Source organism: Prosopis cineraria, unplaced genomic scaffold, assembly GCF_029017545.1.
Source record: "Prosopis cineraria cultivar Desert tree isolate PC_DT_omini unplaced genomic scaffold, ASM2901754v1 PC8, whole genome shotgun sequence".
Classification (NCBI taxonomy): domain Eukaryota; kingdom Viridiplantae; phylum Streptophyta; class Magnoliopsida; order Fabales; family Fabaceae; genus Prosopis; species Prosopis cineraria.
The window spans coordinates 17,101,624-17,115,622 of NW_026555339.1; positions in this window are offsets into that span (position 1 = coordinate 17,101,624).

Below are 13,999 nucleotides of genomic sequence, written 5' to 3' on the forward strand. Positions count from 1 at the left end.
CACGTGACAACAAAAATAAGAAAGAAAGAAATAAAAGTTAAAGAGTCAAATACTCAAAGACTAAAATAGGAACTAAATAAAATAAGAGAGTAGCACAAATAGCAAATAAGAGAGTAGAAAATTTAAAAAGTGCTACCAAAAATTTAAAATAAGTGATCAAAGTTGAAGACTTTCTTACCACTCAAGTTGACTTTTCTCTTTAGGCAACCTCTTGATGACTTAAAGTTCAAGAATAGCCTTTTTCTATAGTCATAACTTACAGCAATAAATTTTTTTTTGTAATTTTTTTTAATTTTCGGATTTTTTTCTCTTTTTTTTCTCAACACACTAACACTTTTTTTTTGCCTTTTTTGCATGAATTTTTAGGTATTTTTTCTTTTTTTTTTTTGGAGAAAGCTAATAAAATGAAAACTCATATAAGATGAAAATTCATAAAGATGAAGTAGAGAGAAACCAAAAGATAGAAGTAGATGGGGTAAATAATAGATAATCACAAAAAGAAATAACTCAAGATGAAAAGGAAGACGAAAGGACAAGAATTTGAACCAAAACTAGCAACTAAAGCTCTGATGCCAATCTGATAGGGGATGTGAAACAGAATCGTGCTAGTTTAGGGACAGAACCCTGAGTCACAACAAAAACTCAAGAACAAAAAAAGAAAGAGATGAAATTTATGATGAAAATAAAGAAAGAAAGAAAATAAACAACAGGATAATGATCAAGGATAAGATTCTCTAGAGCACCTGCCTTAGGAACCTCAACCTTCGAAGACACCGCAAGAGTTGATTACGCTCTTGATAACGTCTATTTCTCACACGAGATGCTACCACAAAGTACTAAGGCCCATAAGAGTTATAAACTCTAAAATGAATAATTTCATTCAACTTCTCTTCTGTTTACAAGAGGGAGCATGCCTAATATATATAGGCTCATAGAGAAGACTATTTTCTAAATTTAAAACCCTAATTTCCTAATACTAAAAGGAGAAAAAAATATAAAATAATGAGAAAATATTCAGCCACATAATTAGGAAATGTGATCCTAAAATTATGGGATTACAAAATTTAGAAATTAATAATATAATTAATTCTAATCTTTGACTAGACTCAAAATAGGAAATCAAATCAAAGGACTATTAAAATAGAAAATAATTTAGGAGACAATTAAGGGATCATAAAAGCTTTAAAATCATGCCACCCTTGACTTCTTTATTAGGGTTTCATGCCTCCTTGCTTGCAAGAGGCTTAACTTGTAGTCTTCCTTGCATTGGGCTAAGGTTTGCATCTCTTGGGCTTAGCTCTTCATAAATTTGGATCTTAAGTACATTATACACGTATAGATGCTCTCCTTTGGGCTTGAGAAGAGTGCCCCAATGCTCTCCAAGTTCTTGAACTTCTTGCACAAGACTAAACAAGGCTTGCTTTATCGCTTTAGTTTGGGCTCTTGTCATTAGACCTCCAATATATTGTAATAGGTCTTTAGGTATGTTGGATTAAAAGTATTGGACTCCTTACTCCTTGCCTTAGGCTCCTTCCATGTCACCATGCTCATGATTACCATCCTTAAGCTTTGTTGCCATTAATTTCATGTCATCCGTGCCATGGGGTCCATCACCATTAGCTCTTTTACTCTGCCTATCATTAGTGGCACTCCCTTGCTCTACTGGCCATCATCGGTGCTTTCTTGCTCTATTGGCCATCTTCATCTTCATTATTGATTGCGGCTGGTAAGTCACTACTTATTTTTTTCATTTCCCTATAGATGAGATATTGGCTATTAAGTCATGACTTGGCTGTTGATAATTAGGAGGAAAAGTAAAATCCAAGATTCCTTTTTTATTTTAACTTCTGATTTAAAGTTCAAGGTTCTCTTTCTTTCTCTGAATGTTTTAGTAAACACACTATTAGTCCAAGCAATTAGAGAATTTCTTTCTACAATTGTTGTTCTCTCTCTAAATTATGCTTCTTTGACCTAGTGCTTGGATGAGCTATTTAAGATTATTCATTTTAAGAAAGAGTTGGGTCTTCATGTATTTCCAATCTTTTTATGGTGTGGATCCATCTGATGTTTGACATCATCTAAGAGGAAGTTTTGCAGAAGCATTTAAAAAGCATGAATAAAAACTTTCACAATCAAGATGAAGGTGCAAGATTGGAGGGATGCTTTGGAAGAAGTTGCTAACTTATTAGGTTGGCACCCTGATAATTGGTAATTTCTTTCTTGAACTTCCAATACATATCATGAATATTTTTTTAAATAATTTTAAGGGTGTGGGTATGAAGAATATTTCCTTTCATGTTTATTTTGTTTATGTGTAATTATAAAAAAATATTAAGGGTGTGGATATTAATTACATTAAACTACTTAAAAATTGTTGTTAGCTATTATAATATGTTACATATATGGGGGAGGCATATTTTTTTGTTTCTAGAGTTTTGTATTTTCGTTAAGACCCTATGGTTTTTTCATTAATTAAGAAATAAATATTTGAAGTTATGGCTAACTTCGGTCAATGTCACTAAGATCACATGTCACTAACATGTAACATCAATGTTTGATGAAAATTGAGATTTAATTTGACCAAAATTGACTATAATTTTATAGATTGATTGCTTCATTAAAAAGTATATGTTAACCTTGACCAATATTGACCAAAACTCTAGAGATTAAAAAAAAGTTTTCCCTTATATAAAATTCAAATACAAAATCTATGAAAAGTCAAATTATCTACTAATCATGATTAAATTGACTCACCTCATCAAACTTCATGCAAATCACCATTCATTTGAGAATTGAAGTGCAAGTTTTGAATACTGAGTCCTTTTTAATATCCAACTCATGAGTGCAAAAGAACGTTAATGCCAGTAAAAATTATGGAGAGGCAATTTAGTGACATGATCACCTAAACAATTAGGAACCCAAGTTATGCATCCAAGCTATTTAATATTGCATTACAATAATTTTAAAAACTAAGAAAAATGTATGCATGTCAAGGTTAACCTATGTTATGTAGTTTAACTAACAATTAATTTTACCCATGTGACCATCTTTTCTTTATATCATGTTAACCATTTTAGTTTATATAAAAGTTAAAATTCAATTGACTTAATGTTAAAGATATTATACTTCATATTCCTTTGCAGGCATGAAACAAAACTCGTCGAAACTATTATTGAAAAAGTGTGGTCAAAAATATATGATGAACTTCCATTTGACTTTGAGAGATTAGTTGGAATTGAATCAAAACTTGCAGACTTTAATTCACTTATAGAGAACGGATTGGTTGAGGTTCAATTTATAGGAATATGGGGCATAGGTGGCTTAGGTAAAACTACTCTTGCAAAAGTTTCTATGAGCCAATGTTAAAAGAGTTTGAAGTTCATTGCTTTCTTCTTAATGTTAGAGAGATACATGAACCAGAAGGTTTGGTTTCCTTGGAAAAAAAAACTTCTTTCTTCTTTGTATAAAAGAAGCATGGATGTGGATGACTATTCCAAAGGAAGGAAGTTGATAAAAAGCATGTTAAGCAATAGGAAAATTCTTCTCGTCCTTGATGATGTAAGTGATATAAGTTAACTTGAGAATTTGGCAAGAAATCAAAGATGGTTTGGTAAAGGAAGCTTAATAATAATAAGAACCAGAGACAAGCATTTGTTATTATCACATGGTGTATCTACTTGGTATGACATCAAATTCTTGACTGGTAATGAATCCTTTGAACTTTTCCATCAAAATGCCTTTAAAGGAAGTAAGCCAAGTGAAGATTTTTTGGAGCTTTATAGAACTGTGGTTAATAGTTCTATATGCTAGCGGCCTTCCTTTGGCACTCAAAGTGTTGGGTTCTTGTCTTTGTGGAAGAATTATAGAGAAATAGAAGGATGCTCTTGCTAAGTTGAAGAAGGTTCTTCCAAATAACAATTTGAAGATACTTAAGGTGAGTTTTGATGAATTAGATTATATAAAAAAGACTATATTATTGGATATTGCTTGCTATTTCAATGGGATGGCCAAAGGCCCTCTTATAAAAAATTTATAAATTTTGGATGAGGATCTTCACCCAACTATTGGAATGGATGTTCTTATTGACAAATCACTAGTAATTGATTCAGAAGGATGTTTGTGGGTGCATCATATACTTCAAGATATGGGAAAATATATTGTCTCTCAAGAATCACCTGATGATGCTGGCAAGCGTTCTAGGATATTGTCTTTTAAGGATGCCAATGATGTATTAGAAGGAAATAAGTTAACAACCTTAAGGTTTGTGACTATACATATACTCTTTATTTAATATTTATTCTATCAACTGTATACATTAGTAACTTGATCAACTTATTATTTTATAGGGGACAGGAGCAATTCAGGGTATAGCTATAACATTAGAAGAAACATTTGATGTACTTTGGCATCCTAAAGCCTTCTCAAAGATGAGCAATCTCAAATTACTTGACATTTCAAGCTGCTCACATATTTCTCACTGTCACTTGAATCTTTTGCATGGAATTAAGTCCCTTCCCAATGGGCTGAAAGTCTTAGGATGGGATGGGTATCCTTTGGATTCTTTGCCCAATCAAACTCAACTCTATGAAATTGTTGTTCTAAAAATGCAACATAGCAAGTTAAAAGAACTTTGATGATCCATTCATTTAAATTGTTTGTCCTTAATTTAATAAATTTTATTTATAACTAGTTTGTCATATTTTAGGCTTATTATTTTCTTGTTGTTTTCTTTAGTTTCTACCAAGGCTGAAGTCCACTGATTTATTTCATTCCGAATACCTCATCAAAACTCCAGATTTTGATGAAATTCCTAATCTTGAGATATTGATTCTAGAAGGGTGTTCTAAACTGGTTGAAATTCACCAATCTCTTGGAAAACAAAAGAACCTTGTTATTATTAATTTGAAAGGCTATAAAAAGGTTAGAATCCTTTCAAGAAAATTTGAGATGGACCGCTTAAAGAATTTTTTTCTATCTGGTTGTTCAAAATTTAGAAAACTTTCTAAGTTTGGAAAGGCTATGAAATGTCTCTCTATGCTTGATTTACAGAACATTGCTATATCCAAACAACCAAAATCTCTGGGCAATCTGATTGTTCTTGTTGAATCAAATTTGTGGGGCTGCAGAAATATAGTTTGCCTTCCAAATAATGTTCGTAAATTGACAGCTAGGAAGATTATCAAAATTTTTGGTAGTTCAATGCTTTCAAGGATGCAAGACGATTTGAATGAAAATGGAGCTTTGGAAGTTCTTGATGTGAGTGGAATTTCTAAAAAAGCACCATCACTTTGTGAATACAATAGTCAAGCACATTCTTCATCATCATGGAGTTACGTGTCCCTTCTCAGCAAGTCATTTGGGCTTCAAAGGCCTTTAAGCTCAACAAATTTTATGTTGCACTTTTCTTTATCATTCTTGAGCCAATTAAATTTAGGTTATTGCAAACTTCATGATGGATCACTTCCAGATGATATAAGCACGTGATCATCATTGAAATATTTAAATTTAAGTGGAAACAATTTCATTGACTTACCATCTTGCCTTATTTCCAATCTTTCCAAGCTTCTAATTATTGGTCTCATTAATTGCCCTACACTTCGGTCCTTGTCACAACTTCCGTCAAATCTATTAACTATTCTTGCAAGCGATTGTCCATCAATGCAGCATTACATGTGTTTCCAGAAACTATGGGAGTTCATTGAGTCATTCCAATCTCTGGTTTATTTTATTTGTCATTACTAGTTCTTTCACATTAATCATTATACTTCTTTATGGCCAATTTTTCCTTATGTATATGTTGTCAATTTCTATTTCATTGACGTCTTTATAGCTCGTTATGAAGAACAAAAACCTGTCATTTTCTTTCCAGCATATCAAATCCTTACACAAGATTTAGAAATTGAGTATTTTTTTTTTTTGAATTACTTGAATTTCTATTTGACTTGTATATATTTTCCGTTTCTTACATCTTAATTATTATACTTCATATTCAAACAATTTTTTTTTTTTTAATCACAGCCTGACTTCTTCAAGCAATCTTGTCGTCTATTGACAATTGAAGGTAGTGAAGTGCCACCATGGTTTCAAATCAAAACCATTTTTGTGAGAAAGAAATCAGTTATCCAAATGTGTCATTCACAGTAAGCATACCTGGATATTGTCATTCAAGTGAATGGTGGGGTATAGTCTCATGCCTAGTGTTGAAAAACGATTTAGCATCCGCACACCTTGATTTGGAGCATCTTGAGAATATGTTTGATTATGTTTTGGTGGACTTACAGATTGCCTAATAAAAATTTTCAAGAAATTCACTGTGGCTATCGTTTGTGTATACAAACAAATTGCAGCCATCAACTCTGTTATCTATGCTTGTTGTTCCTCTTTGGCTGCAAACCAACTTCAAATGGTACTTTTGGTAACTAAGACATCAAATTTTGAAATAAGGAAGTGTGGGTGGCGTGTATTGTGTAAAGAAGATGTTGAAACTTGGCAAACAAGAAGGGAAGAAGGATGTAACAGCAACAATGCCAAAATTTGGAATTAATAATTCAAGGTACGCGCATCAACATTATCTTTTTTTTTAATTTTTCCTTTTTTAAGGATATCTCATGTTTTTTTTTCTTTGTTGCATATATAGCACCAGCAACATTTGCATCATTTTCATATGACCAATGGCATTTGTTGTTCGAAAATTTATTGTATTATTAATCTCTACAATGTCACATAATTTTGATTTGATCTTTATTTAAATGATTAATTAATTCAATCTTTATTATTATATGTTGTCAATATATTGTCACATGTGTGAAAATATTTAGCTATTTGTACTTACAGAACTTAACCAATACTTGTAAAACTTTATCAATATCTGGATCGGTTTAAAAACAAAAAAAAAATTGTAAACTGTACAGAATATAAAACTTTTAAACTCATTTGTTTGATCTATCATGCATGTAAGCCAGGCCATGTATAAGAATTAAGAAACTTCTATGCAATTCAAATGTAACTATAATTGAAGCATTTCTTTTTTGTTTATCATATAGTTTGGCTGAAAATTCACTGGTCATAATAGCCAATTATAAAGTTTTTTTTCCCCTGCTAGCACGTTTCTCTTCACGAAACTTCCTTGTGACTGAAAGGCTGTTTTAGTTGGTTCTTGCTGTTGAAGCTTAATTTTTATGGTGAATGTGAGGATTGACTTCTCATGACACTCGTATTGATTTAGTGTGAGACTTCATGAAGTATATGGTGTTTTCATAATTATGCTTTCAAACTTGGAAACTAGTATAGAAATAGGTTACGAGATTACACATATGGAAACTTATATGACTAGAACATATGAGAGAATTTTAAAAATAAAGGTTCCACTGAATCAAAAGAAAAGAAAAATAAAGGTTTCCGTAAATTATACATTTGGGAGATTTTTAAACACTAAAACACTCATATACACCATTTCTTTGTATTATATTCTCTGGTTTATTAATGTGTGGGAACATTTATTTTGACAAACACTCCAACGAAAATTTTTATTTTCTTTACTATCAAAAAAAGTTATTTTCTTTAAAAACATATGAATTTATGGAATCGTTTCTTAGGAGAAAACACCCCTAAAGTATCCTTATATTTTATATTTTTAAAATTCAAAACCATTCAGAAGTGAAAGGCGTTAGCTTAATTCATTCATACATGGGGTTTGTGTAGCAGCTGTAAAATCATAAGAGAATCAGCAAACTAAACCTAGTCAATGATACGATTAAATGCCAACGGGAGAGTATTCATAATATCTAATACTCCCTCTTTTGTTAAAATATAAATTATTTTTTAAGGTGAGATATTAAAAAAAATAAAGCATTAATTGTTTTTTAAGGTGCAATTAATAAGGCATAATTAATACTGTTTTTTAATTGAAACAACCGATTAAATAAAGATAAATATGAAAAGAGTGTGTAATTTTAAAGATAATTAACTAATTTATTATAAAAATTATAATATGATTAAAAATGTCTTATGATATTAAATGGATGGATTACAATCCCAACATATCCTTAGCAGGGAAGATACATACAAACCAGCGGAAGGAGAAACTTGGGCCAAACGAAAAAAGTTGAAAAAACAAATACATCGCGGATTGCATTGAGTTAATTTCCTCACGTAATTATAAAACACTGTAATTTGTTTGAAATGAGAATGAGAATAATTTAGCATTCCAAGTCATGGCAAATCAACAATGAAGCCAAGAAAAGTTCGAGAACCAACAAAGAAAAAAATGAAAATTAAATCTGAAAAATACGACAAAATTTCATAAAAATGATTGAAAATTGAAACAGTAGTGAAAACGGTATTAATTTTGCTCATCGCCCCCACAAAACAGGGGAATACCAAATTAAAAATAGAGTACAGTAAGCATGACAATGCAAAACACAACCGAAATGAGCAATGTACAGGTGGTAAAACAGGGGAAAATGGACGATAGTTAAAAAAAAGGGAAGAAGTAGAATCTCAAAACAATTAAATCTAGAAGAAAAACTACATGCTAATCAAAGAAGGATTTTGCTCATTATCGATCTTCCAATGTTTACTTATATATGATTTATAAGTCATTTCTAGTATTTTCACAAGAACCAAATAAAATCTTTTGAACCATGTTAGTGTAAAAATTTAACAAGTTTTTAACTTTACCCCTATTAAATATACATATTTCAAACATAAAATACTCTAGCATTTTATTATATTTTTAATATTTAATAGGGATAAAAAGATAAAGATGGACACAATAATTGTTGAGGTATCGTAGAAATAGGACCAAAACAAATACCCTCTCCTTCTATCGTATAAATAAGACTAGATGAGTATACAAAAAAAAAAAATATATATATATATATATAAAATTTCCGGTTACATCACTATATATTTTGTAAATAATTTTCCAAGGCTTCGGAAATTGAATTGTCCCACATACGGCAGATCAAAGAAGAAAATAAATCAAATGATGGGAAGCCAAAATTGAGAAAAACAAAAGGGGGTAAGAGATCAAAAAGAAGATTTACTGGATAGTGAAATCAGCTGCCGATAAATTCTCCTCTTGATCTCATATTATGGATACCTTCACAAGTGTGTCCCCCGTCAGCTTCTTCAAAAGCCCTTGACATGGATCCTGTTTTCCAGAAGTTTCCATGAACCAAGCCCCTCAAGGATATGATACGGATATAATAATGAAAACTCACTATCTAATCATTGTCAAAAAGCGTCCTAGAAAAGAGTATGTTGTATGGGAAGGTTGTTACTAATGGTATCTAGAGAATAACTTTGACATTTTTATCTAATGTGATTGCACATTTCAACATTCAAACTTGAAACTTCAAGATAAACGAATTCAACTCTCTCGACCAGTTGAACCAAGCGCTCTTCATTCAGTATCTATATTATTTTTATTGTGTCTCATACTTTTTTTTTACTGTAAACAATATGATTTTTCAAAATATAAGAATTAAAAACAATATTACGGAATTTTAAAAATAGACCATTCACTGTTCGTACAATTTTTTAAAGGAAAATGATGAGTCCCAAAAGACTAAAAGAGGGAATTAATCATATAGTTAGATTTATGATAATTTTTTTAAAATAAATTGCAAATTATATTTACAAATTCAGAAGTTCTAATTGCAAGTAAGAGATATAAACTCTAAATGTGATTCTTAATTTGCAATTGAAATTCCTATCTACAACTATCAAAATTAATATTTACAACTCATTCATTAAAAATTTTATTGAGAATCTAATCGTCATTAATTTCTTCTTTTAAAACTTTAGTGTCATTCTCCCATTTTAAAAGCCTGATGATGTAACTACATATTATGAGCCTAGTGATTATTTAAACGGGGAGGATTTTAAGATGTTAAGACATGAGATGCTGAGAGGATTAGTTTCCACAGGTAGACATATAATGTTAAAGGCAGAAATGGGCAATTTTGGTGCCCTCCAAATGTATTGACGTATTAGATTTATTACAGATATATTTCCTACTTTTTTATAGGGGAATTTCAGTAAAGAATCATGATAGGAATTTTATTTTAAATTAAGGTCAATGAAATGTAAAATAATATTGCAGGATAAAAAAATAAAATGAAATTATTTTTTGTTAAAAAGGATTACATTACTGATTATTTAATTTTTTTAAAGAAAATCCGCCAATCAAGGTCATGGAGCCTGGTGCACTGTCGCCGATAGCCAACCTCCACCGTGGCTTCCATTACTGTATATGCATGTGACCTTGAATTAATTACATAAACAGATTCCTTTTGCTATACATCATAATATAAATCATTTTTTTTAAATCCTACTTCGTCTAAAATATAAAATTTTGGATAGGTTATATGTGTATATTTTTTAATTACATCCTTATTTTATTATATTTCATTTAAGTATAATTAATAAGGATGTTTTAAATAAATTAAATATTATATTTATTCTGAATTAACGTGAGACCTCTTCTTATCTCAATCGTGCAGTGTGAACTGCATCATGAGCCATGAGCCAAAGAAGCATTTTCATTTTCTCAGGGATTTGTAGGCGCCAGATGAATTTCAAGTTGAAAGTTCCTGCACTTGAGAAACCTTCATTTGAAAAAGAGTAGGCATAACAAATAGAGAATTTACTAGGAGTGTTAATGCTTGTCCTTGTCCTTGTCAAGATAGGATTTTGTGAGAAGGAACAAAAATATGTTCTAGACGGGACATAGGATCACCATTGGGATATCTCATCCCATGTCGAATACATTATTATATTTTTTCTTTTATTAATATTTAATATAATAGAGTCAAACGTATATATTTTGTGTTTATTTATCTTATCTTTCTTACATAATCATCTACCCATTTAAGTTATGACATTCAAGAATTATGTTGTTGTTATAATATTTGAAGCTTGGAAGTCATTTATGGTTAGTGTGTACTTGACATTAAATAGTGGTTGTTGTGATTGTGTTCTTTCACTTTAAATTGTTGTTGTAAATCAATAAGGTCGCATTTGATTAAGAGAATGAAATAAAATGGAATGGATTGAAAAAATAAAGTAAAAATAAAATGATCAAAGGGGACAAGTAACCACATTCATAAGGGAAAAATGTAAATTAGTTGATGGGATTGAGAATCATGATTCATGAGATTTTTGAAAGGTGTGATAATTTCACATATGTATAATATATTAATAAGTTTTATCATGCTTACTATGTATAATTTAGTTCATTTTTGTCTTTATTATTTTAATCAATTTCATTCTGTTCTATTCCAATAAACAAATATGACTTAATTGAATTTATATACTCATGTTGTTTTGATTTTGAACTTAGTAAGTTATATAATTTAAAAAACAGTATTATCCAACTTGTTTTCATGTTTTGTTTGCTTTATCAAGAAGTCCCGATCCTGATCTTGGTCCCATCCTATCTCAATCCAAAATAAGACTGGACAAGACACGGGACAAAACTTAAGTCCAGCTCATGTTTCACTTTGCATCACCATTTGCATGCATGTGACTTCGAATTTGCTTAAAAATATATTCTAATGATAATGATTATATTGTTTAGGAGGAAATAGATCGAAGTGTCCAAGAAAATTTCTCGAGAGGAGGGTCCATGTTATAGAAGAATGTGTTCTAAATTAAACAATTAAAATAGAAGGGGAAGGGAGTTGCTGGGATGCCCCGTTAAAAAGATTTAAAATAACGTATTAAGTGTGAGGTCTGAATAATTCGACAAAAGTTCCAATTCTCAAGATTTTATTACATATTTAGTCTTTCCTTGTTCTTTGGTGCCAACATTTTTATATTAAAATGTCATATAAAGACATTTCATCAAAATATATATATATATATAATAGAGAGAGAGTAAGACACAGCTGGATGGCAACTGACTTTGACGACTTGGGACCGAATCTTACGCCTTGGAGCTTCACATAGAAAGAAAGAAACACACACCACTCATACATTTTGCACATACAAGAGACTGAAGACTGAACAGCAGGCCTGGCCTCAACATTATTATTTCATCCTTCAGGTTCCTATTTTCTCCTTAGCTCTCTGTTTTTTGTTTTTTTAGATCTATTCATTGAACTCATTATTTTTATGTCTAGATCTGTCAAATCATCTATTCGCAACTCGTTGAAGTTTTCGCTTATTTAGTTTTCTAATTCGTAGGTCAAATTTGATTCCATTCTGGTTTGCCTTCGGAACTGTGTGAGGACGTATCTGGCTAGAATTGTTTTTTGAGGTTTATTTTTGTTTACGAGATTATGTTTAAAAGTTAAACACACATATTGACAATTTAAGTTTTATATGATTAGTTTTTGTTGTAAATTTCATTTTAGCATATTAACAAAAATAATTAAATGAAAATTGAGTTCATTAAAAATAAATCAATTACTAATTAAAGTTTAGATTTTCAATATAATTTTATACGTGTTGGTAAAAAAATTATATTTTTTACACGTCATTGAATATATATAATTTGAATAAAAAATATTCAGATGAATCTACTTCACATCGTAATAGTAGAAAATTAAATCAATATATTTTTAGATAACAAAACTCTGAAAAAAATGTTAAGTCTAACATAGGTAAATTAAACATAACTTATTTTTTAATAAGCATAATCAGTTAATATTATATATACATTAATGAAAAAATAAATTTATATTCATGCAATAGCTCAATTTTATAATTATATCTTCTGATCTTCCACCAGAATGTTCTTATACAATGTAGCAGAAAAAACAAAAGAAAAAAGTCAACAAATATAACTGCAAGTATTATTATTTTTATCGATTAACTGTTAATATTACTTTAAAATAAAAAGATAAATATTCTTCTTCTTCTTCTTTTTTTGCAATAACTTGACAAATATATGTAATTTATATCTTTTATCTTTGTTAGCACACACGCGCACATATGATAGTGTAAACGAAAATGACGAGCACATCCAAACACCACCTCTTGCAAAACGCGGAAAATTGAATAAATGATTCAAGTACTGGTAGTCAACATAATGTATTTAATTTTAAAATTTTTCTTTGTTTATGGATATCTCATGCTTCTTTTATTATATAGTATCAGCAACATTAACATCATTATATTGGCAGCCCAATTACATCTTACATTATATATATATATATATAGATTTAAAAAACATCTCATGGGAAAAAAAATGGTTTGAAGGCATAAGATCCAAGCCCAAGGACATTTGTTACGCAGTTCAAAAAATTGTATTATTAAATATTAATCTATACAATTTCACATAATTTTGATTCGATCTTTATAATAAAAAATTCAAATAATTTTATATTCAATCTTTGTTATTATGTTTTGTCAATGCATTGCTACATCTATGAAAAATATTTATCTATACTTATAAAAAGCAACGAATCCTCATGAAACTTTATCAACAGGTACCTATTTAAAAAAAAATTGTAAATGGTGAATGTACAAACTTAGAACTTTTAAACTCATTCATTTGATTTATCATATATGTAAGCTAGCCATAATTATGTTGTTGTACGTTATAATATTTGTAGCTTGGAAGTTATTTATGCTTCTCTTTAAATCATAATGTATGCCTCATTCTGCTGGCGGAGGCTCTTAATTCCTGAACGTTCATCAGACTTGTTCCCAAGAGAGGATGTGAAGTTTCTCGGTCTCATCAGAAGAACTGAAAAAGAAACTACTGTGCTTATCAATCTCGTTTAAGACTAGTTTGGACAGGAGCTTCATCCCTAAGAGTTTATTTTATTATTAAATATAAGAGATGTCATAATATTTTTTAACAATTAGATAATTTTGCACTTATATTGAAAGAAGGGAAGATATATTAATTATGAGCCTTACCCACCACCACCACAATATTATTAATTAACATTATTGGGGTTAAAATTAAAAAATTATTGTAATTTAATGTGATCTCAACTAAAAACAACTTTTATTTAATGTCAATTAAAATATCTTATATATA